This window comes from Myotis myotis, unplaced genomic scaffold (assembly GCF_014108235.1).
Source record: "Myotis myotis isolate mMyoMyo1 unplaced genomic scaffold, mMyoMyo1.p scaffold_m19_p_6, whole genome shotgun sequence".
Lineage (NCBI taxonomy): Eukaryota > Metazoa > Chordata > Mammalia > Chiroptera > Vespertilionidae > Myotis > Myotis myotis.
In genome coordinates, this window is record NW_023416368.1 from 92,834,123 (window position 1) to 92,857,544 (window position 23,422).

Sequence of the window (23,422 nt, forward strand, 5' to 3'; positions counted from 1 at the left end):
GTCATCTCACCTCTTAGCATAAACTCAGGTGTGTTCCAAGAGGCCATCAATAACAAAGACACTCCTATTACTTGGGATATCTACTAGTAAGGATATGGAGAGTCTCTCTTAAGAACCAGGGACATTGTGTCCATTGACTTTCTATTGGTGACAACTAGTCATGTACTCTACTTGGATACAGCAGAGGCGGGGAATATACTTTCTGGCTGAATGATTGCTTCCCAGCAATGACTGCACAGGGGAGAGGAAGCGTGGCTTGGCCAGCCAGGGTTGTCCACTGCACTGTTATTATCCTCATCTTACAAATGAGCAAAAGGAAGCACAGTAGAATGAAAGCTTCAAGGGAAATTAGAGTGGTGGCATGGGCCTGGTGGGGTTGGCATTGCAGCTCCTACAGGCTTCTGTGTCCCAAATGTGGTTTGTGCTCAGGGGATTCTGAAAGCCATAAAATCAGCTGACCTCACAAACAAACTGACCTCCCAAACCAGCTGACCTCCAAACCAGCTGACCTCCCAAACCAGCTGACCTCACAAACAAGCTGACCCCTCAAACCAGCTGACCTCACAAACAAGCTGACCTCACAAACCAGCTGACCTCACAAACAAGCTGACCTCACAAACAAGCTGACCTCACAAACCAGCTGACCTCACAAACAAGCTGACCCCTCAAACCAGCTGACCTCACAAACAAGCTGACCTCACAAACCAGTTGACCTCACAAACCAGCTGACCTCCAAACCAGCAGTGCCAACTGGAGGAGTGATGGTGAGAACAATTCTCTTGGTCTTCAAAGTGGGATTGCCTATGAGGTGAAAGAAATCTTTACAGCAAAATGGCAAAACGGAGTTCAATTTCTAGGAAGCCTCGATTTGTTTTCTTTGTTGGACTAAAACCTCACGTAAGAGAAGGGAATGCAGTGGGAATAATTAGCCGCAGCGGGTGGTATGAATCCAAAGAGAAAAATAATTCATCAACTTTGAAGCAACTCATTTAAAATTGCGAGTGTGGTTTATTTGACCTGCATTTGGGAGCAAATATTAATGAAGAAATAAAGGCAGCTTATGGCTTTTTCAGCTCTTTCATTTCCCACTAGATGTCTTTGATAGAAACTAATTATCAATGCTCTTGATTTAATTTGGAAAAAATTGGATGAAGGTTTTTCTTAAGTCCCATGTCAATGTTCATAACCCAGGAGAACTGAAATTAACCCCGACCCTTCCTCAGTAACTGCTCTAGTCAGTGGGGTCCAAGGCGTTCACTTTGAAAAACAAGAAAAATTATTATTATTATGGTGATTATTATTTTTTAAATAAAAATTTCTTGTGGGAATGCAGGAAAGCCAGAGGAAAATTTTTCAGTGCTAAAGTTGCTTTTATTAGGCCACCAGGCAGATATCACAAAACTTTCATTAATTGAAAACCAACTAACTTGAATTCATTTTCCCCCCTCTACATTCACTTTCAAGAAAAGAGTCAAAGGCATGAAAATGAGGTATTGCCAAGAACCTATTTTAAGATCAACTTTTAATATCATATTTAAGATCAATGACATAAGTATCTTAACCATGTACACTTTCTCCATTTTCCTTGCAATACTTTCTTAACTATTGATATTCTCGAGGGTTATGTCTTCAGTTCTCTCTCTCTCTCCTCCTCTCTCTCTCTCTCTCTCTCTCTCTCTCTCTCTCTCTCTCTCTCGTAAGATTTGGATTAAGAGTATGGGTTCTTGCCGAAACCGGTTTGGCTCAGTGGATAGAGCGTCGGCCTGCGGACTGAAATGTCCCAGGTTCGATTCCGGTCAAGGGCATGTACCTGGGTTGCGGGCACATCCCCAGTGGGAGGTGTGCAGGAGGCAGCTGATCGATGTTTCTCTCTCATCGATGTTTCTAACTCTCTATCTCTCTCCCTTCCTCTCTGTAAAAAATCAATAAAATATATTAAAAAAAAAAAGAGTATGGGTTCTTGGTTTGAATCCTGGTGTAATTAATATAAGTATTGTGACATCATCTGTAGAATGGGGAAAGTATTAATACCCACTCATAAGGTTGTTTAGATGATTAACTGAGTTAATACATGTCATCTGCTAGAGTAGTGGTTGGTGTGGGGGAAGTGCTCAGTAAATGTTTGCTAATATTATTGTTATAGTTATTATTATCATCATCGTCATCATCAATGATATCCCTAGATGGCACTTTTCCTTCTCTGTAGCCACAATTTCAACTTTCATTTATGTGCTTATAGTGATAGCAATCAAAGAGCAGTATAAAAATATATGTGTGTATTTATAACTATGGTTCTTTGTCCCATGGTCAAACTGTCTGCTGGGCTGTTCTTTCCATTGACCTTCACCTTTGAGCGATTCACAATATCACTTTCGAGTAGTCAGTCATATATAGATAGGTTCTGCCTCTTCTTAAATTCCACCCTGCAGCACAGTGGAATGCTGCCCACCACAGTCTTTTTGCAGTGAGGCCAGACCCACTCGTCCAACAGCAGGCCTCCCTTGTTGGTGGAATCCATCCAGGCCAGGATGACTCAGGGTCTAAGTGTCCCTCTCCTCAGCCACCAGGAGACTGCTGGGACTTACTCTTTTGGAAAACTCACCACCAGTAAATCCATCATGCCTTCTCTCTCTGTTACTCTTGGTTGCCGTCCAAGATCCTCTGACTTTCTCTCATTTTTATAGTTCTCTGCTCCCTCTGCCTCCTACCTGCCTGCTGCTCTCCTCTCTAAGCCGTCCATGGTCCTACAGTGAACAATTCCCTGCATGCTCAGCCTTTGCACTGAAGATTCCCTCTACTCACAGGCCTTAACTGCAGCCAGGCTGGCTCCTTAGGGCACTGCTTTTGTTGGTAGTGATCTCAAATGGATAGTGCTCATTTTTGCCCTCCACACATGCCTCAGGATGCAAGAAAAGCCCTGCTTTCTTCCAGCTTTTGTCTTAGGACTGACCCCTCTGGTTATATCACTATCTGTGCTCCTGACAAGCACCCTTCGTTCCGTGAAGACACTGGCAAGAGGCTCATCCTGCAGATTTCCCCTCCAAGCCCTGCTCAGCCCCATGACTTAATTTGATTTCTCATCAGTCACTCTGTCCACAAACACAGGTGCACCTTGTCATAGCCCATCACTGTTCCATCCAGAAAGGATATGTGTGGACGTCAACCAGGGCCTCTTGAGTGTCCAGCTGTCTCATGCAGTACCTCCTACTCCAAATGTTCCTTGATCATGTGGTCTGTTGTTACCATTGTCCTTGTCCTCCTCTGATGCCTCGAAGTCCAGCTCTTTCCCTATTCAGTGTTCACTTACCTCCCACCCAGCTTAGATGTCATGGCTTGTTGTTTCCATGTTTCTCTTGTCAATTAACTTCCTTACCCCCATTTCCTTTTGCTGTTATGTCTATATTTTAAAATCCCTGGTTCAATTCAAGTATCTGGCTTCATCTTGCCTAAATTTGGACTGCTGACTGCTAGAGGAAATAACTTTATTATAGAGTTTGGTACACTCTACATTTATGTTTTTCAGCCTTAAAACTGGGCCCTCTGATTCTCTGAAGTAATAGTTCCAAAACTTGATTCTTTTCAATGGCCTACATTTCAGGCCCTCCATTCTTTCTCTAACATTACCTCTTACTACTTTTTGCTTACTCACATCTGTTCAGCCACATGGCCACCTGCTGAATCTTGAACATGTCTGTGATGGTCAGTTTATGGGTCAGCTTGACTAAGCTATAATAGCCTGCCTGTTAGTCAATCAAACATTAATCTAGGTGGCCCTGCCTGGTGACTTAGTTGGTTGAAACATAATCCCTTACACCAAAAGTTGCTGGTTCGATTCTCTCTCTCTCTCTCTCTCTCTCTCTCTCTCTCCCCCCGCCCCCCCCAAAAAAAATCAAATCCTCGGGTGAGAATAAAAAAAAAAAGCTAAAAAAACCCCATTAATCTAGGTGTTTCTGTGAAGGTGTTTTATAGATGTGATGAAAGCCTAAGGGAGATACTCTGGGTAGCTTTACATGGATGCTGTAACGGATTGAGGCTTTTAGGTATGTTGGGATAGAGGTGAATGGATTTTGCATATTGAATGGATGTTAATCTTTGGGGGCCAGAGGGTGGACTGTGGTAAGCTGGAGAATGTACCCCAAATACATCCAGGTCCTAATCCTTGCAACATTTGACTATTACCTTACATAGCAAAAGGGATTTGCAGATGTCATTGGCCAGATCTTCATCTTGAAATAGGGAGATGATTCTGGATTATCCTGGAGGACACCACCTGTCATCACAAGCATCCTTATAAAAGGGGAGCAGAGGTAGAGTTGACTATGAAAGGGAAGTAGGAAGTGTGAGCATGGGAACAAGAGGCTGGAGTGATGGAAGGGGTTATAGGGAAAGAAATGCAGGCAGCCTCTAGAACTTAGAAAAGGCAAGGACATAGATCCTCCCCTACATACTCCAGAAGAAATTGGCCCTGCTGACACCTTGACCCTGTGACTGATTTTGGATTTCTGCTTCCAGAACTGTAAGAGAACACATCTGTGTTGTTTTAAATCACAAGTTTTATGGTGACTTGTTACAGCAGCAGTAGGAAACTCATACAGTGTCTAATATTCTCCCACCTTATAACGATTGCACTGGCTATTCCTTCCTCTTCAAATACCATTCTCCCAGATATCCATCTGACACCCTCATCATGTTTAAATACTAGCTACACGTTCTACCTTTACCTCTCTATTTGACACTGCACAACAGTCTCTACCTCCCCCTACACAACACTCTTCATCTCCTTTGCCCTGTTCTATTTTCTCAGAGTATTTATATAACTTTCTAACCACTATATAACTTATTTAGCATCTTCGTTGTTTATTATTAATTCCACAATGGCAGGAATCTTGTTTTGTTCATTAATAGATTTCTCGTACCCAAAACAGTGCCGGCACATAGTAGGTGCCCAACAAATCTTCGTTGAGTGAATAAATGAAATGCCCCACCTGACCACCTCACTCTCGTCCTCAGCACATGACCTCGCCTCCAATTTCGCAGAAAAGATGAAAACCAGCAGAGAAGGTACCATCCATTTCTCGCCATCATACCTATTTACTGTCCCCACCCCCACCCCCCTTCCTACTATTCACAGTAGACTAGGCTCTTCTCTGCCTGTTCAAGGTAAAACCCTCCACCAGGGTTCCGGTTTGCACCCATTCCCACCTGTTCAGAAATATCAATATCCCTTTCTTACATTATCATTCTTTTTTTCTTAATATATTTTATTGATTTCAGAGAGGAAGAGGAGAGAGAGAGAGAGAGAGAGAGAAGAGAGAGAAACATCAATAATGAGAGAGAATCATGGATCGGCTGCCTCCTGCATGCCCCCTACTGGGGATCAAACCCAAATTCCAGGCATATGCCCTTGCCCAGAATCGAACCCAGGACCCTTTGGTCCACAGGCTGACGTTCTACGCGCTGAGCCAAACTAGCCAGGGCATATTATCATTCTTTATCTCTCACTTTTTCTTGGCTTTCTCCTATCAATATTTAAGCATGCTAATGTCTCTCCCACTCTAAAAACAACAGTATTCTCTTGAATCTTTTACTTCTCTAGACATATCTTTATGTTGCTTCTTCTTCCCTGCCAAACATCTTGCGGAGTCATTATTGTTATCTCTGCCTCCATACTACCCATTCATTCCTCAACCCGCTGCCATCTGGCTTCCACCCACCATTCTTCACTGAGTCTGCTGATGCTAAAGGAGCGGATGACATCTGTTGCCAAATTCATGAGACGCTCTGTGGTCTTATTAGACGAGCTCTTGGCAGCGCTAGGCAATGACTGCCCCACCCTCCCTCTTGAAAGTCTCTTCCTTTGCCTTTTGCAGGAACTACCTTTCAGATTCTCTCTGCTTCTTTGTACTTTATCAGTTAGCCCTTTTTTAAAAAAGTTCTCACCTGAGGATATGTTTTTACTGATTTTAGAAGGAGAAGAAGGGAGAGATGGAGAGAGAAAGAGAAACATTGATATGAGAAACATGGATCTGTTGCCTCCCGTACACGCCTGACTGGGCATCGAATCCACAACCTAGTTATGTGCCCTGACCCATGACATTTTGGTGTATGGGACAACACTGCAAACAACTAAGCCACCCAGCCAGGGCAGCTCTTTTTCTTTTTAATAGGATTTAATTTCTTAAAGCAGTTTTTAGGTGCACAGCAAAATGAAGCAGAGAGAGTGCCCATATATTCCCTACCCCCGTCACACACATCCTCCCCCATCACCAGCATACCTCTAGAGTGGTACATTTGTTACAACTGGTGAACCTACATTGCACATCATTATCATCTACAGGCCATAGTTTACATTAGGGTTCACTGTTAGTGTTGTACATTCTATGGGTTTGGATAAATGTATCCACCGTCGTCGTGTCATACAGAGTAGTTTCATTCTGCCCTAAATATCCTTTGTGCTCTGCCTATTCATCCCTCCTGATCCTTTTACTGTCTCCACTAATCCTTTTACTATTTCCACACTTTTGCATTTTCCAGAATGTCCTATAACTGCAATCATACAGTATGTAGCCTTTTCATATTGGCTTCTTTAACTAGTATTATGGGTTAAGTTTCCACATAGTTTCATGGCTTAATAGCTCATTTCTTTTCAGCACTGAATACTATTCTATTGTCTGTATGTACCACAGTTTATTTACCCATTCATTTATCAAGGACATGTTGGTTGCTTCCTAGTTTCGGCTACAAATATCTGTGTGCAATTCTTGTGTGGACATACAGTTTTAACTCCTTTGGGTAGATACCGAGGAGTGCAATTGCTGGGTCGTATGGTGAGAGTATATATAGTTTTGTAAGAGACTTCCAAACTCTCTTCCCAAGCGGCTATTCTATTTTGCATTTCCATAGGCAGTGAATGAGGGCACTTGTTGTGAGCTCCACATTCTCACCACCATTTGTATTTCAGTAGATTCCTCTTTATTTGCTCCTTCAATGTTGTTGTTTCCCAGAGTTTACCCTAGGCCTGCTTTTCTTTTTGTACCACACATCCTTTAAGTCCGAGGCTTCAAGGACCATCTAGATTCTAGAAACCCACTATCCCAAATGTATTACTTCATTAAATGTGTGCCGCTGCTGTGCTAGGTGTGGTAGGATGATGCATACGATTGGCACAGAGCATAGAGGTTCCACCTGGGGTCTGAAGACTAAAGTCAAGAAAAAGTCTAAAAGTTAAGCAAGATCATTTAGAATAATAGTTGTGCTATTAAAATGAATTCAGAGTAATAGTAGAAAAGATAAGTGGGCAAGTGCAAAGCTGCCTGGCTTCTTTGGATGGAGCGTCAAGGAAGGTCTCTTTGAGGAGATGGCCTTTGAGCTGAGCAGGGCTGAGCTGCATGAAGCATGAGCACAGAACTGAACACAGAATTTAAGGGGGCACCAAGACCTCAGTAATCAAAATAAATAAATTCTTTTGTACAACATTATTAAAAAGCAAAAGCAAAGTAAAAAAACAAATGAAATATCAAAATTTTAATTAGAAAGTATCAATAAGCTGAAGCTAATTAAAAATTATTTAAGATCATCACTTGGTCAAGAGATGTCAAATATGACCATTCTCTCCACTAAAAATGAGATAAGCAAAGAAGTAGATTTAAAATATATTATTGATTGTGTTTGCTTCTGTTGAGGCCAGGAACCTAAAATACAAGTTTTCAGTATTTCTTCAACTGCTTTAGTGTTCTGTAAAAATATCAAACATTTAAATATACAATAAAACATAGAGAGAGGAACATATTTTCCCTCTTTCCTCAGGCTTCTCTATGGTTTTGGGTAGTGCTGGGTGACAATCAGCCAATTACCTGGTTGTGTTTGGAAGCATGTTCTAGGGAAGGGAGCCCTGTGGTGGCTCTGATGACAGCAAGAGCTCCGTATGGACAAGGAGCTGACAGAAGACCTGGGTGGAAGGGCAGGAAAAGATGTAGGGGATATGATCAGATACAGGCAAGAACCAGATCCTTTATTTATTTTTATTGATTTCAGAGAGGAAGAAAGGGATAGAAATATCAATGATGAGAGAGAATCATGGATTGACTACCTACTGCACTCAATCCCACTGGGGATCAAGCCCACAAACCAGGCATGGTTCATAGATCAACACTCAACCACTGTGCCAGGGTAGCAGGGCTTGTGGGTCCTTTAGATCAGAGGAGTAAGTGCAGACTTTTTTTATTTACTAGTACATTAGGAAGAAAGGTTTTAAGCAGGAGATTTAAAACCTTTGGATAGAGCAACAGGGAAGGTCTCACCTTCCACCTAATTTAATTGAAATATAATTGACATATAATATTATATTAGTTTTTGGTGTACACATAATTCCATATATATATATATATATATATTATAAAATGATCACCACAATAAGTCTAGTTAACATTTATCAACACACAGTTACAAATTTTTTTTATTGTGATGAGAACTTTTAAAATCTATTCTCTTAGCAACTTTCAACTGTACAACACAGTATTATTAACTACTAGAGGCCTGATACACAAAGATTCGTGCAAGAATGGGCCTTCTTTCCTCTGGCTGCCGGCACTGCCTTTGTCTGGCCGGAGCTGCCTTTTCGCCTTTCTGCCTTCCCATGCTGCCCAGAGGCTCGGAGCAGCTGGGGAGGTGCAGAATGCCAGCATTGTCCCCATGGTGACGATGCAAGTGTCCTTCCCCGCCCCGGCCGCTCAACAGCTGCGTATGCAAATTAACCCACCATCTTTGTTGGGTTAATTTTCATACTCACTCCTGATTGGCTGGTGGGTGTTGCAAAGGTACAGTCAATTTGCATCTTTCTCTTTTATTAGTGTAGATAGTCATCATGCTGTACATTACACCCAGGACTTATGACTGAAGCTGGTACCTTTAGACCACCTTCATCCACTTGCCAACTCCCAACCCCCCACCCCTGCCTCTGGCAATTACCAATCCGTCTTCTGTATCTATGAGTTCAGTTTTTTGTTTTTGTTATCTGTTTGCTTTTTAAGATTCCATGTATAAGTGTGATCATATGGTATTTGTCTTTGTCTTATTTCACTTAGCATAATGCCCTCCAGATCCATCAATGTTGTTACAAATGGTAGGCTTCCTTCTTTTTATGACTGGATAATATTCACATATACACACATATCACATTATTTTTATTTATTCATCTATCGATGGGCTGACATGTCGGTTGTTTTCATGTCTTGGCTATTGTAAATAATGTTGCAATGAACATGGAGAGGCATATATATTTTCAAGTTAGTGTTTTTGGATTTTTTCAGATAAATACCCAGAAACCTCCATACTGTTTTCCATAGTGACTGCACGAATTTACTTCCTCACCTACAGTGCACATGGGTTCCCTTTTCTCCACTTCCTTGTCAAGACTTGTTATTTCTTATCTTTTTGATAATAACGATTCTAGCAAGTGTGAGGTGTTATCTCATTGTCTTTTGATTTGCATTTCCCCATGATTAGTGATGCTAGGCAGCCTTTTAGATGTTCTGCTTGTCTTTACCTCATTGCATGCTATCACCTCCCACCTAATTGTGAGTCTGGAAATCTTATTCTTGATGACGCCTCCTGGGCTTCATAACTTGTTTTGAATCCAGCTCCTAATTTCAGCCACCTAGCCTTCTCTTTTTCCAGGCCCAGTGCCATCTCTTTAATTCAAGTCACTACTATCTCTCTTCCCTATTGCTGCACAAACTGTGCTCCCTGACTCCATATTTGCTTCTCTCTTATCTGTTTCTATTCTCCTATTTAAATGGTCCTTCTAAAAATAAATTTAATTACACCTCTTTTCTGCTTGAAACTCTTCGGTGGTTCTTTTCCCCCTCAGTACAAAGACGAGACTGCTTAATGGTGTTTATAAAGCTTTCACGTCCCTCTAACCTCATTTCCCCTGCACATTTGATGTATTGTAATTTTACATTATTGGACTCAACAGCTCTCTCTTGATGTTGGTCCAACCCTCACATGGGTTGTTCTGCCTTCTCTCCTCTTTTCTCATCATTCAATTCATATTCTAGGTTTCAGCTTAGATATTGTCCCCTTGACAACCTTTCCAAAACTCAAATCCAGCTTAGCACCCTCTCTTCACTTATCTCAGCCCATATCTCACAAGTTCACAGCAGTTATAGTAAGAGCATTTTCTTGCCTGCAAAACCACTCCTCTTTATGCTCCAAGAGGACAGAGAGTATTCTTACATGGTATGTATCTCAAACACACTGGCTGAATTTCTCCATATTTTCCTTTTCAAATTCTGATGGGAAAGGAAGATATCCTGGTAATTACCTGTGGGGTAGATTGTTCTATGCCAGACCACCTTACTGATCAGCCTATGGATTCACTAGCCTTGGACTGGGTGCCCATTTCTGGTTCAGTTAAAGGTGGTCCCTTGCTCAAAGAGCATCTTCCACAACTTGAGGACTATGGGTGCTGAAGTCTCCTAAATAATTGCTGGTGAGCTTGTTAAGCATTCTGATGACATAGTCAGTCTATACAGCAGCTAGAAGTTCAATTAGAAGTTCTAATTGAAAATCACAGAGTCCAAATCTAAATTTGAGATCTTTTCCCCCAATTTTTATTGTGCTAAAATACATATAACTTAAAATTTACCATCTTAACCATGTTTAAGTGCACAGTTCAGTGGCAGTAAATGCATTCACATGCTTGGGCAGCCATCACCACCATCTATCTGCAGAACTCTTTCATCTTCTTAATTTGAACAATAATTCCCCACCTGCAACTGATATAATATTACATGTCAATTGAAATTGAAAATAATTAAAAATTGAAAAACATAAAAGAACTCCCCATGACTTCCTTCCTTCAGCCCCTGGCTACTACCATTCTACTTTCTTTTCCTTCCTTTTTTTTTTTTTTTTTTTTTTTTAATTTTTAGATTTCAAAAGATCCCTTATTGTCGCCTGGTTACACCACATTATTATATGTTCTCTCCAGAGCATGCTCTGAGACTAGTAAATTATTCAGTATTATTTATCTGTTCCAGGAAGTACCTTCCAGCATTGACATTGTAAGGTTTTAAGAAATAGGGATGAAGCAAGAACAATTAAAATAATCATACCTTCCCTCTCTGAAGGCAATTATCTGAACCGATGAAATATGTGTGGTTTGGACAGAGATCACTAATAATGCAGACAGTATGCTCTTCTGGGAAGGGTAACCCAAAGCCATGGGAGAGGAGCAGGGAGTCACCTTGAGGCTGTATAGCCAGAGACACAAGCCCAGGGATGGAAGGAGGCCCAGAAGTGGAATGGCCATGGGCTGACGCAGGAAGATGGATGAGCCTAGTCAGCATCGTCCTCGTTATCATTCCCTCCTTTCTCTGTTCCCCTTCTCATCCTGGAATAGGAAGCAGCTAGTTAGGTTGTTGTGTGGGTTCAGTGCCTGAGTAATCAAGGCCCCTTCACCAAGCTTGGCCACAGTGTCCTGGAGTGGGTCCCATCTGTGAAGAGGAAGTCTTGGGAGGGAAACTGATGCATTGTCCAGAGTCTGATAACAGGACAGGACTGAAATCATAGCTCAAAAGACCCAAAGGAGTCAGGGTAAGGGGAAGGATTGATACAAATGATTATGCAAATTTTGGAAACCCCAGCAGATATTTACCAGCTGTATCTTCAAAGAAGGATTAATCTTGGGCTTCCCCAATTTTCCTCTGCCGCCTTAAAAACTTAAAAAGACAGGTCATATATCTTCTCCAGAATATATTCTTGGAATAGTAGACAAGGAAATTTAGGAAAAAAATAGCCTAAGTTAAATCAGCATATATTCGTAGTTATAAAATTATAAACCTAGCGTGTAAAGAGCCTTAAAAACGTCCTAGTTAACTACAGGCTGGCTCATGCATTCTAACTGATGTTACAGATCACACATTCCCTCCTTTTGAGCACGTCTAGCAACATGGAATTTAGAAAATCCTAAGGGAACCCAAGACAGTCTCGGACAGTTCTAATTGTTAGAGATTATTATGAGAAACTTGATTTTCTGCAGTTTTCACCTATTGATACTTGCTTTATCTAGTAGAATAACTCCAATCTTTCTTTACGTGCCAGATCTAAAATCTGTGGCCAGCTATTATGGTTTTTTCAGATGAACATTCCAAGCTTTCAACTTTTCTGTTATGTAGTTGACTTCAAGTCACCTTGATGCTACTCCATGTGGTCTCCGGCATGGTCTAATCCTCACAAGGAGGAGCAATATAATCACTTCCCTTATAATCAGTGGTTCTCAACCTTCCTAATGCCACGACCCTTTAATAAATACAGCTCCTCATGTTGTGGTGACACCCAATTTCATTGTTACAAATTGAATATAATTAAAGCATAGTGATTAATCACAAAAACAATATGTAATTATATATGTGTTTTCTGATGGTCTTAGGTGATCCCTGTGAAAGGGTCGTTCTACTCCCAAGGGGTCGCGACCCACAGGTTGAGAACCGCTGCGTATAATGGATTCATGATCTCTGACAGAAGAGCTCAGGATCACACTGGCTTTGGGTTCAGAATCAACTGAACACAAGCTGCTGCTGCTCAGTGCTTGTGTTCCTGGTTTTTTTTTTTAAAACGTAACCAACTTCCATTGTCTGTCATGGCACAGGGGCCTTCTCCCAAAGTGTTAAGAGGCAAAGCAGGGTTGCCTGAGGCTTTTATATTTTTACTGCTCTTGTTAGCATGTGATTTTGGGGAATTCGTTACCCTCAATAGTTATTCCAACTGTCATCTTTCTTAAAAATTATTTATTTCTAAGAAAAACAGATCCATTGAGTATCTTTCTTATTTTCTTAAATTTATTGTTATTGTTGAAAGTATTACTGATGTCCCCTTTGTTTGTTTGTGTTTTGTTTTTCCTCACTATTGTCCCCCTCACCCCACACCTGCCCCTCCCAGGCCTTCACCACTCTATTGTCTGTGTCCAGGGGTTATACATATATGCATATAAGTTCCCCGGTTAATCGCTCTCCCCCTACCACCTTCCCTCTGAAATTCGTCAGTATGTTCCATACTTCTATGTCTCTGTTATCTGAGGCTTTTAGATGACATCACAGATCAAGCAGAGCCTGCTGAACAGAACATAGTGCAACTCCACACAAGCCCAGGATGGTCACCCAGGACAGAAGCTTTCTTCAGTCCCATCACAAAGCAAATAGCAAGAATTGGTTTTGAGAGTCCCTCACTGGGAAGGGAAGAAAGCACTGTGGGCTGTAACTGTAGGCTGAACCTTGAACTTCTTCCTGGGGAGCTGGGCGCCAAGACAAGAGACTGAGGAGTCATCCTGGGGGTCAGTCCTAACAAGAGCCAATGGATGAGATGAGATACTGTACGTATTCGACTGACCACAAAATAAAACAGGTCAAGAGGCTGGAAGGCAAATTGTTTCTAGTGAACTGATCATGGAAAATGGTGGAAGCTGGGTTTTAATTACTCAGGCAAAGTTTTCCTGGTGTCACCCCATCTGGTCTTTTAAGGAGCTAAAGGAGGTGTGTGTTAATGTGGATGAGGGCAGATCTTTACACTGAAAATTTATTAAAATTGGCCCATTGTCTCAGACTGAGAAGATTTGGGGGCTGAAATCTATTATCTATCCCTCCTAGTTTCCTGTCATCCGCTGATTTAATAAACATACCATCACTGTCCTCATCTAAGTCATGCAAATTTTTAGCAGAGCAGGCCAAGGACAAATCGTTCTATGGCATGATATAAAAACCTCCCTTCAGGTTGACAGTCATCTATTAATCACAGCTCTTTGAGGAAAGCCATCCAGTGCTTACTAATGGTACCAGCATTCGGCTCAAATTACTAAATCTTGTCTGCAAAGATGGTCTCTAATGAGAGACCCTGTTAAACACTATGATGTGGTGTAATTTATAGGTTGCCATCCTCTGTGCCAAAGTAGGATGGAAGGTAAACTGGCATGATTTATTCTTAGTGAACCCATTCTGACTCTTGGTGATCACTGCTTTCTTTTCAAAGTGTGTCCATAAGCCCCTTTCTTTAAAACCCACTTTGATTGTTCGATAGATTATCATCAAGCCTATTGATCTTTATTTATAGGATGTTTATTATACCCTTTCTTGAAAACTGGGAAAATGTTCAATCCTCTCCAGCCTGCTGGGCCTTCTCTCATTCTCCATAATTGTTCAGAATGTATCCATAGCATTTCAGCTTTCATTATTTCTACAAGACCCTGGTGGTATAATTTATGTAGACCTGGAGACTTGAATGTGCTGAGAGCAATGGCATCTATACTAATAAAAGGGTAATATGCTAATTAGACCAGGTTGACCAGACATCTTCAGACATCCAATTTTCTTCTGGACAAAGCCATGGTGGCAGGGGCCGAGGCAGAGGTGGTTAGGGATGATCAGGCTGGCAGGGGAGCAGTTAGGGGGCGACCAGGACAGCAGGTGAGCAGTTAGGGGGTGGCCAGGCCAGCAGATGACCAGTTAGGGGGAGACCAGGCCAGAAGGGGGGCAGCTAGGGGGGGAAAAAGCCAACAGGGGACCAGTTAGGGGACAACCAGGCCAGAAAGCAGAGGCAGTTAGGAGTGATCAGGCAGGCAGGTAGAGTGGTTAGGGGTGATCAGGCAGGCAGGCAGGCGAGAGTTTAGGAGCCAGCGGTCCTGGATTGCTAGAGGGATGTCCGACCCTGAGGGGTCCTGGATTAGAGAGGGTGCAGGCCGGGCTGAGGGATCCTGCCCCCTGCCCCCATGCATGAATTTCATGCACCTGGCCTCTAGTGTATTATAAACAGCTTTGGCTTCTCTCTTACAGTGTTTGCATGATCTTTTCTCTTATGGAAATTGATCTCCTTAAGGTAAAATAGGAGGAAACAAAATAACTGGGGCCGAATAGTCCTTTTTCTATCTGTAATTAATTAATATCAACTTCTGCCTCAAGCATGAAGATGCCCTTAGTCTTCTTGCCCTTGATATACTCTTTAAAAGCCCTTTAATAATAATTTTATCTTTGGTATTATCATGGCTAAAATCCAGAAAAGTGCTTATACAATTTGTACTAGTATCTGACATATTATTTTAAAAACAATTATTGAAATTTATTCCAGATCCATCTAACCACCATGAGATTTAGCTCTATTTGGCTATTGGTTTTGGAGGTCCGAAGGATCCTCACCCCTGTCTAGAACAAGTACAGCTTTTCCACAACTACTGCCACCATTGCTTAAGCTAATGTGGGCGAGTCTCTGTTCTTCATAATGAACAAGTACCCTAGCCAGATCAGTAGCAACCATGCATCATCCAATGAAGTTCTGGAGAGCTACTACGAGCCAGGGAAATCTGAAACTGTCTAAGAGTAAGATCCTACCCTTTTCCTTGTTTTGGCATTTTCCCTCATGATTCAGGATTTGATCACCCTCAACATCCTTATCTTCTTATACCATGTACCTGATTTCCATTTTATGTAAGTTGCTCTAGACTGTCTAGGAGTCCTATTGCTTAATCTGTAGTGTTTACTATATCTTCACTGCCCCGTGTGGTAGCACTAGCCACATGTGACTATTTAAAGTTAAATAATTAAGATAGGATAAAACTAAAAGTGTAGTTCCTCAGTCACACTAGTGACATTTCCAGTGCTCAATAGCCATTTTGCCATTGGCCTCCATATTAAACAACGCAGAGAGAGGACATTTCCATAACTGCACAAAGTTCTATTGGGCAGGGCTGGTCTAGCTATTCCTCAAGCCCTTTGAAGCTCTTCTCAAGCAGGAGGGCTGGATGCAGTCAACACAGACAGAGCTGGCACTTGCCGACTGTCCTTGAAGGCCATGGGGATCACGTCTATCCGGAAGGCTTTCTTACAGGGCACTCCTGAAACCGCCACTTTTAAGGTAGGCCGGGTGCTTGGTCCAGGCCCTTCTTGTCGAGGCAGGTGATTGCAGTGTGCATCAGCTCCTTTGTTCCCCGAGGAACCACCATTTACAAACCAAGGTGAGCAAATATTTCCCAGATCCCACTGGTGGCCATTGTAATTACCATGCCCAACAAAATGCTGGCACTTGCAGACACTCTAAATGTTTGCCTAGATGAGGACATGAATTGAGAGAGGTCTCTTTATTCCCTGAAATGCTCTCTTGAAAAGCCAAAGAAATTACCATGAGGTTAGGAAGCAAAGGAAAGAAGAAAGGAGGGAGTGAGGAAGGAAAGAAGATTGATTTTAAGAAAGGAAGATCCCACACACCTACGAATTTCTCTCCTCTCCGTCTTTATTTCTCTGCTTCCATGTCTGAGAGACGTAGAGGTGGGCTGAAATGCAGGTGACAGAGGAAAGAAGGAGAGAATGAAGGGAGAAAGGAGAAAGAAAGGGAAAAGGGCATCATTGCAGGGGGAGAGTCACAGCATTTTAAACCTAGAAAGGACTGCAAACTCCATTTGGCCTAGCTCTTCATGTCACCGATGAAATATGAACATTTCATTTGGCATTTAAGACAAATCTGCTGGAAAAAAAAATGAAGCAATTGAGGTCGAAAGACATAGGTTAAGCGACTTGTCTAGAGTTACAAAGCTAGTGAGTGTCGGAGCACAGGCTAGAAGCCAGCCCACCTATTCAGTCAGTTCCCACCCCCACTGGCTCTCTCTCCCACCCCGGGGTGGCTGAGGAAGGAGGGAGAAGAAAGGGAGCGAGGGCAAAGAAGGGGAATGTGGGGGGAGGGGAGGCGAGCTGAGGGGAAGGAGAAAGTAAATTTGTATGTCAGCTGTCTGCCTCCCTTGTGACTTTCTTTTCTCTAAGCAGAAGAAAGGTTCGCAGCCACTTCACCTACTCAATCTGAACCTCACGGTTTCCCCATCCCAACAGAGATTTCTGGTTGGCAGGAGACCTTGCCTGCACTGCACTGGGCCACGACGAGCTACGTGATCTGGGCAAGGTACCGCTTGCTGGACTAACCTACACGAACAGGCTGCTTTTAGCTTAGTAATGGCTTGCCCCGCGTAAGCTTGGTCCAGATTCTGATTTCTGAAGCAGTTTGGCGCTCCTAAAATTTCACTGACACTAGAACATAAGAACACGTTGGAACAGAATTTGACAAGGATTTTAAACAGAACTCTCAAGTGACTTTATCACATTCCCTCCCTCGTTGATCCCAGACAAGCAAGACCTGGAGCAGGTTTTAAAAAATGTTTCACATTCCCTTTACTTCTCATCTCTACTCTCGAGGTCAAGAACTTTGGCACCAGAGTATGGAGCTGGAGGTCACACAGATCTGGTTTCAAACGCAGGCTGTCACACGGTTGTGTTACCATGCCAAAGGAACTTACTCTCTCTGATACAATTTAGACAGTAACAGCAACATATTCTGTGGGACCGCAGTGCGTAGGAAACATCTCCTGATGGACACATGTTGATTACATGTGTGGCTCAGGGTGATGAGACCTGGGTTGGATTCCTGGCACCCTGGCTTTCCAGCAGTGTGACCTTGGGGCAAGTAACTTGATTTCTTTCCATCTTAATTTTCTTATCTGGGTTACTAATGCTGACCTTCTAGATGTGAGGACAAATTGAGATAATGCATGTAGAACGCTTTACACAGATCTGAGCACATGATGCACATTAGCTACTGTTATTATTTCCGAATGTATGATTTTGTTATGTACACTTCATTGTCCTTGGGGACGTCAGGCAAGCTGGCTTAAAATCCTTGCTCAAAAACATCTGCCAAGTGGCAGCATTCACACCACACTTGTGATAAATGTCCCAACTCCAACGCGGCTTCGGCTGGGCTAAGTGAGGCAAGCATCAGGTTTTATGGGTCTGACGAAGATGTTTGAAATATTGTAGGAGACTGTCAGGGAATACTTAGACCCACTCCGCAAAAGGGCCGTTCTTAATTTTCATCTTTCCTGCAAGTCAGAAAGATATATACTCTCCAAATAATGGCAGTTTCCTCATCCTGAAGTTATGGCAGCTTGCTGATACAATAAACAGCACCCTGTCATAAGGACTGCATAAAACACGGCCTGACATTTCTTTAAAAGTAAAAAGAAACACGGCTGCAGCAGATGACCTTTCTCTCAAGGGCACAGCTGTTTTGTGTGGTTGGAGGGACCCGTGGTTTCAGACTTGGGGGCTACGTTACGATATATGACTGGCTTTTCGCAAAGTGTTTCCATGAGGAATCACAGTATGTTCTAAAAGGGAATGCCAATTCTGCTGTGTTCACATCAGGCGGGAGGACTTTCCCCCCCTCTTGATGTTTTCCAAATGATATCGTGCTGAATGCTTGTGATTACAAACTTCTTCTTTTCTTAAAAAAATATATTTTATTGACTTTTTACAGAGCGGAAGAGAGAGAGAGATAGAAACACCGATGAGAGAGAAACATCAATCAGCTGCCTCCTGCACATCCCCCACTGGGGAAGTGCCCACAACCCAGGTACATGCCCTTGACCGGAATCGAACCCAGGACCTTTCAGTCTGCAGGCTGACGCTCTATCCACTGAGCCAAACCGGTTTCGGCTAGAAACTTCTTTAGTATGTAACATGCGAGCGCAGTCAGGAACACGGAGGTGTCTTCTGTTTCCTGGGGGATTTTAACTATGGGTCTTTGGTCGAGGTGGTGGGCCAGTGGCTTTGAGGGCCTCTGCGTTTAGGAGGACTGGATGTCTAGGGGGGAAATGTAAAATAGTCGCTTTATTAGAGATGGTGGGTGATTTTTGCTTTCTTTAAAAATGTTGATTCCTCCTGTAAAATGTTATTTGTAGAATGCATTAAAATGGTAATGAAAAGTGAGTCTGAAATTTCTAATTGTGCCTGTGTTGTGTTGGTTAGAATGGGTGTTTTCTTTCTTTCCTGATTTTCCAAATTTAACATGTTTGATTTATTTCATAATAAAGTGGAAAAGAAGGATTATATTGCTATTTAATTTTTTGAGTTACCCTAGCATCATCGGCTACTGAAAACATTCCTGTTGAAGCACCAGAATCCACCTCCTCCCACCTCACCGCATCTCTATCCTCTGAATTTCAGGAAATCCTTTGAGCCCGGAGCCTGGCAGCCCCTCTGTGGGTTGGGGTGGAGTACACCCCAGTCACTGATGGCCGCCGAGCCAATATAAAATGTGCTCTCCTTGCCCATATGCAAACCCTGCTACGGCCCTGCCAGCTGCAGGGCATGGGTGCGCATCCAGTCTGGTGGGAAACTTGTTCTTATTTATCTCTTCTCTCTCACCTGTCCCCTGTGGGAGCAAAGCTGGGCATAGGCAACATGGCTGGCTTGGCTTAGAAATCCAAGCTGAGGCCCTGAAACTGTTGAGTTTGTGGTAATTAGGACACACTGGCACTGAACCCGTGACCTCAGCCTCATTAGGGCTCCATTCGGGCCAACTGGGTTGACCAGAAGCAGATTCAAGACAGTGAGTGATGGAGGTCTTCAGTGCAGGGTCAAAGGCCTTTTACACCACCCAATGTCATGAGTGGATTCTTACTCTACCATGTTAAAGGAGCAGCAAGAGACAAGAACAGTCATGTGGACAGGTCACTGCTCCCTGCCTCAGATATGTGGACTGGATAGCATTGCTCTCTGTCCAACTCCCACCTCTCCATGTAGCTCAGTAAAGGGAGAGACAAGTGTTTTGATAGGACTTTTTTTTTCTCTTTCAGCTGCCAATGGCTAATAGTGACAAAAACGCTAAGATTGAAGTCTATTACTTTAGGAATACTTTTCTTTAAAATGACACTCTTCAATTTAAAATATCCAAGGCAAATCATTATTTTCACTCTGCTTTTCAAGGAGATCTAAAAACAGATCTAAAAACTTTTTGTGTAGAAAAAGGAATCTTTTCCCCAGAAAAAGGGAAAACGACACAAGAATGATGACAGACACTGTGTGCTAGACAAATGAAATGGAATAGAAATTGACTTGAAATATAACAGAATTTTTAATGTGATAATAATGGCATTTCAACTCAGTGGGAAGAGAATGAATTACCTAATAATGAAGAGTTATTTAATCAAGGTAGATTTCTGCTTCAGACTACACCCAAAATAAAGATTTAAGTGTGAACATAAAACTACAGTTCTAAAAAATAACAAAGTAATTTTAAAAAATAATAATCTTTCCAAGTGTGTATGAAAGTACAAAAATCATTAAAAATATGGAATAATATGACTCCATAAAGTTTATCATAAAAAACTTATGTATATTGAATACTAAATAATATTAAAGGCAAACTAGGAGATATTTTGGGTATCTATGGAAGAGTTAATCATAAGATATTTATGGTGCATATGAGTGATTTAACAAAAAGTATTTTCAGCCTGGATGGGTGGACCAGTTGGTTGGAGTGTCGTCCCCTACACCAAAAGGTTGTGGGTTCGATTACCCATCAGGGCACATACCTAGGTTGAAGGTTAGATCCCCAGTCAGGGCATGTTCTGGAGGCAAATGATGGAAGTTTCTCTCTCACATTAGTCTCTCTCTCTCTCTCTCTCTCTCTCTCTCTCTCTCTGAAAAATCAATAAAAAGCAACATGTCCTGGGGTGACAATTTTATTAAAAAGCATTTCTAAATCAACAAGAAAAAGAGGAGCAAGTTTATAGAAGAGACAAAAAAGTGAACATCACTTTACATAAGAAGTAAATGGCCAGTAAAGCTATGAAAAAAATAATTAACCTAATGATAATTGTCAAAAATTGCACATTGTAAACAATTGAAAGTTATTTTTCTTCCAAACAATCAGCACAGATAAAAATACCAGCAGTGTTGCAGGGAAATTAGTCCTGTTTTATACTGCCTGTGGCCATAGAAATGGATATTGCCAAATACCCATATAGCTTTTCTATATGGGTATTTGGCAATACAGAAGAAAAGTCTTAAAGTGTTCATGTGCTATGCAGGAATCAATCGAAAGAAATAATCATGGTTATGTACAAAGGCTTTGCTATTAGAATGTTGATCAAAGCATACAATAATTAAAAATTAGAAATGACTTAATTCATCAACAATAGGGAAGCTGCTAAATATATCATGGTGTACAATATATAGTGGGATTTTATGGAACCTTAACATGTTATAAAAATTATATATTTGTGTTTAAAATTTTATGTATTGATTGATTTTTAGAGAGAGAGAGAGAGTGAGAGAGAAACATTGATTTGTTGTTCCATTTATTTATACATTCATTGGCTGCATCTTGTAGGTTCCCTGACTAGAGATTGAACGTGCAACCTTGGTGTATTGGGAAAAAATTATATTTTATGTCCTAGAAAAATATTCACTATTATCTCATGCAGGAAAAGGTAGCTCTAAAATTGTAATAGTATAAGTTATATGTTAAATGTGCACAGAAAATATGGGAGAATAATATATACCACATTTATCAGAATGTTAAAATACTTTTCTCTAGGCACAGGAATTATAGATGATTGTTAAATGTCTCTTTTTATCAGATTTTTTTTTTCTTTTAGAGTGAGCATTTATTACTTGGAGAACAAAAGATAAAACAGTATATTTTGTTCCAAATATCATAGCTGGCAGTTTGATCATGGTGATTAAACAGAATAATGTATAAGAAAGCCCCTAACACAGGAGTAGGAAGATAAGGGCGCCTGGTACCTAAGGCCTGAATTTGAATCTAAATCGTTACCATGTGGTCCAGGAACTTGTAGCGCTCTATTATAGATTGACTTTCCTGGTTGGTGGGCTGCCTGAGTCCCAACCCACTATCTCTTTATTTTGCTTTGCAGCTAGACTTTCTTATTTAATGTCTATATATATATCTCCATAAAATGGCTGGCAAGGAACAGGGAAAAATTAAATTCTAGTCTGTCATTTTAAGATGATTCCTATCGCATTGATCTTCTTCACTACACTGTGAAGAACAGTAGAGTGTGAGCCCCTTCTTTAAGGAAGATGAGGCAAGGAGTCTTCCTTGTAAAGTCTGACTGGACTGAGTAGCAATTGCTTTATTATCTATTATGCCATGCAACGTAGGAATTGTGTGCATGCAACCAAAACATCAAAGTAAAGCACAAGGCTTGTGACCTACGGATGGATCATGGAACCCAGGGACATTTTGATGACAGGGAGGGGAGGCGTGTTTGGCAGGTGGAGGTGCTGGACTGGGGGGCAACGTTGGGGTTGTTGTGGGGACTGGTTTCCCACTAGCATCATGGAGTCACATCCGGGTCCATGGGAAATATGAGAAGCAGCTACATATGGGAGTGGAAAAGAGTGCTCTGTCCAAAGGACCCCTTTACAATTTGGGGTGTAACATCCCTTCTTTGACATCAATGTGACATCTTTTGAGATCAATGTGACAGATCTTTTTAGTAAGGTGTGTGTGTGTGTGTGTGTGTGTGTGTGTGTGTGTGTTTTCACAAGGTGCAATGCTAGTGGTCCGCGGTTCCTGTTGGTGGATGTTAGGAGTTAGAGAAAGATTTTTCCTTGCTTCCGTGGAGTGTGGTGTTGGTGCATTGGGACATCTGAAGGACATAATGGCATCCTTTTTGGTGACAGACCTTAGGCAGAAGAGAGGATGGAAAGGAGAATGGAGGTGGACTCCCTACTGCAGCTATCAGGGCTTGTTTTCGTGCATTGTAAAATCCCCTCAGAGGTCCCAAGATGTAATTTTAGGGAACTTGTTGGGGAATGGATATTCCGTTATAGCGAGCAGGGTGGAAAAATGCAGCAAAATATGGATTGCTACTATTAATGTAACTTCGCTTTAAGCCCAGAGCTTAAGTGCCCTGGGAAAATGTGTGTTACATAGACAAGTGCTCGTTTCTATGATTAATTCATCTGGCTAGAGCTTAGTTCTAATGAGACCAAGGCCAAGGCTATGGGCTCTATCCCCTTAGGAGTCGTTAGTGACTCGGCTCCAAAACCGAGGTGACACCCTTCACCCTTGCACATAGTGGGGATTGGGTGAGAGAGTAAAATGTCTGACTCCACTTTGCATGCTTCCCAACACCCCTGCCTTCCCCTCTAACACAATGCCGCTGCTCTGAGTTCACTTGGCGTTGGAATTTTGTAACACGACGATCTAATCAATGACATTGTCTCCAGAGCCACCTTACACTTACACTGCAGAGGCTGCCCGCCTTGGGGACAGCACAGGTTGCTCCTGCGCCTTTCAGTGGACACAGGCTGCTCTAACAATTGGTCTTAATGGACAAATACAGCTTGAAAGAACCCTGCTTGGGATACCCTGAGAGTTTGACAAGGATCTTGCATAAAACTAACCTCTGTTCTTTCTCCACCTTCTAAGAACTAGTTGGCAATCTGCAACCATGTACATCTGGACAGGGATCAAGTTGGATATTTCACCTCAGGTCCCTGGGTCCTGTGACTTGAACTGTCCCATCACTCTAGTCCAAAGCCTTTTGTTTTGTTCTCCATCCTATAGGGCTTGTTCT

The 23,422-nt window shown here is 42.0% G+C and overlaps 1 long non-coding RNA gene across 2 annotated transcripts; it reads left to right on the forward strand.

Moving 5' to 3' along the window:
* Positions 1–3,955: 3,955 nt before the first annotated feature.
* Positions 3,956–13,757, forward strand: LOC118657624. Of its 2 annotated transcripts, none has more exons than XR_004968060.1 (3): positions 3,956–4,040; positions 4,926–5,061; positions 13,081–13,757. It is a non-coding gene; the product is annotated as an uncharacterized LOC118657624 (long non-coding RNA). The 2 variants fall into 2 exon arrangements; XR_004968061.1 differs by having other exon boundaries at positions 3,976–4,040; positions 4,906–5,061.
* The last annotated feature ends 9,665 nt before the right edge of the window (positions 13,758–23,422 follow it).